This window comes from Elaeis guineensis, chromosome 15 (assembly GCF_000442705.2).
Source record: "Elaeis guineensis isolate ETL-2024a chromosome 15, EG11, whole genome shotgun sequence".
Lineage (NCBI taxonomy): Eukaryota > Viridiplantae > Streptophyta > Magnoliopsida > Arecales > Arecaceae > Elaeis > Elaeis guineensis.
The window spans coordinates 12526842-12529445 of NC_026007.2; the positions used below are offsets into that span (position 1 = coordinate 12526842).

The 2604-nt window shown below is 35.9% G+C and overlaps 1 non-coding gene across 1 annotated transcript; it reads right to left on the reverse strand.

The window, feature by feature from the left end:
* Positions 1 to 2051: 2051 nt before the first annotated feature.
* On the reverse strand, positions 2052 to 2158 carry LOC140854167 (small nucleolar RNA R71). The gene has a single exon (XR_012137301.1). It is a non-coding gene; the product is annotated as a small nucleolar RNA R71 (small nucleolar RNA).
* Positions 2159 to 2604: the final 446 nt, after the last annotated feature.

Genomic DNA, 2604 nt, shown 5'->3' on the forward strand with positions numbered 1-2604 from the left:
TTTAAATTATGCAGTTTAAATTTATGCAATTAGGATAGTTTAATTTATGAAATTAGGGTAGTTTATTTTTCTGCATTTAAATTTTGTAAGTAGATTTAGATCATGTCTAGCTAAGCATCCCTTCTAGGGTTTGCGATGAAGCTAGATCATGAGTAGGGATTTTACATAGAGTTCTTTCTTTTTCTTAGGGTTTCTTTTTCTTCCTCTTTTGCCAAGAATTTTTGATGAACTACAGTTGGGTCAGAGTCCCTTCATAGTTCATGCTTGATTCAGTGCATAGGAGGAGAAAACCCTAAGGGATCCTAGTTACTACTCCCCTGTAAAGAATCTTGATGGATTATCGTTGGGCCTTAGTCCCTTCATAATCTATGCTTGGGAAAGACAAGAGGAGTAGTCGTTAGGATCAATAAGAAAAATTCTAGGTAGAATTCCCTAATCTAGATCTAGTGGATTCAAAAAAACCCTAGACCCTTAGTCTTATTGTCTTTAGCAAACAACTTTCGACTTTCGATTTTTGTTAAAGCTCGCTTGAGCATAGATTTGAAAATCATTTTAAAAACCAAGTCTCTGTGGGATCGACCCGTACTCGCTGGTCGTGCTACTCTGCACACCGTGCGCTTGCGGTTTTATTTACAAATTTTAAGATTTGAACATCAAGTTTTTGGCGCCGTTGCCGGGGATCTGGCGTTTTAAATTATTTTCAAATATTTGTTCTTCGTGCGTTATAACTCTCTTTTTTTTTTTCTTTAGATTTCTATATTTAGTTGGTGATTGCTGGAAAACTCAGGTACGCTTCTAATTTCTCTTTTATTATTTTTAGTTAATTACTTTTGCTTTTAGATCTAATCATTTGAATTTACTTAATCACAAAAAAAAATATATATATATATAAAACAAAACAAAAGACATTTCATAATCGTGAAGTAAAATATCAAAATAAAAAAAAAAAATTCTAAATTAAAATCTTTTACATTCTTGGTCATCTTGTTTATTTGTATTTGCATTTTCATAATTAATCTAAGGGCATCAACCCATTAACAAGATAAGGTGGGGATTTCATTACCCTTCCTTAGCCCAAAAACCATCTCCATCATATTGCATTACCTAGACTTTTAATCTTAAAATCAATTAGACGTCAACCTTAAGGAATTCGAGCTCAATAGGACAAGGAACCCTAAGAGTTCTACCAAGTTTGAGTTGTTTGATTAGTTGGTGTCTAGGCAAGTCCCTGAGGGTGGTTTGTTAAATTGGTTCAATTGCTGGCCTGGCCAACTCGTTTGGTGTCTAGAAAGGCAACGATGAGTGAACCTCCCACCTCTTATACTTACCTGGCTAACTAGTTGATCAATCTCCACTTGGAAGGTTTGAAGGGTCATCTTGGAACAGTTAGGAGCTGTCTAGATTTAGGTTAACCCTAGGATAGATTGAGTTTAATTTATTGATTCACTTGTTTGAAAAAAAAAAAAAAATTAAAATTTAAATTAATTTGGTTACTTTTCTTTAGATTTAGGACTCCTTAGGATCTTCTCTTTAGAACTTTTTCTCTTTTCTTTCTTTTCCTTATACATAAAAATTTTATAAAAAAAAAAAAAAATTATATAAACATCGAGAACCGTACACCTCGTGTGTGGAGAAGAGTGTCGGGTCGTCTAGTTAGAATTGAGTCAATTCCTGTTGTTCCAATGGCTGAACCAATCCAACCCATGACCCTTAAGGATTTGTGTTATCCAGTTGGCTCCATCCAACCATCTTGTATCAGGTTGCCACAACCCACAGCTAACAATTTTGAAATCAAACCTCAAATCATAAATATGCTTCCAAAATTCACAGGATTAGAAGATGCTTATATATTTATTAGAGAATTTGAGGAGGTATGTGCAACCATGAAACTGCAATTAACAGAGGATGAGGTCAAACTTAGATTAATCAACTTTGCCCTTAAGGACAATGCTAAGAAGTGGCTTTATAGTCTGCCAAACTATTCTGTCACTACTTGGGAGGGCTTTGTGAGAACATTTTTAAAAAAGTATTTCCCCCATCATAAAACAGCTAGGATTAGGAATGAAATAAATCAATTTTACCAACTAGCTGGTGAATCATTTTGGAAGTACTTTGATCGTTTCAAGAATCTTTTGACCCAATGCCCACACCATGGAATAGAAACTTGGAGACTATGCCAGATCATCTATGAGGGGTTAGATTCAAACTCAAGAACCATGCTAGAGTCCATGTGCCAAGGCCAATTTATGGACAAAGAAACTACTGAAGCTTGGCAATTCTTAGAAGACCTAGCCGAGAAAAATTTACAGTGGGAAACAACTAGGGAACCTGATAAAGCTACACCTTCAAGAGGAGGAATGCATCAAATTCAACCAACCCCAGCATCAGAGGCCAAGATTGCAACCTTAACACGTAGATTGGAAGCCTTAGAATTACAGAGACCAGCCAATGTAAATCAAATATCTGCACCCATGTGTAAAGGGTGCAATGCACCAGACCATGTCTTAGAAGAATGTTCCTACTCGAATGAGTGTGCACAGGTGAATGCCACCTATCAAGGACCATTGAACAATCCTTATGCACCCACATATAACCCAGGTTGGA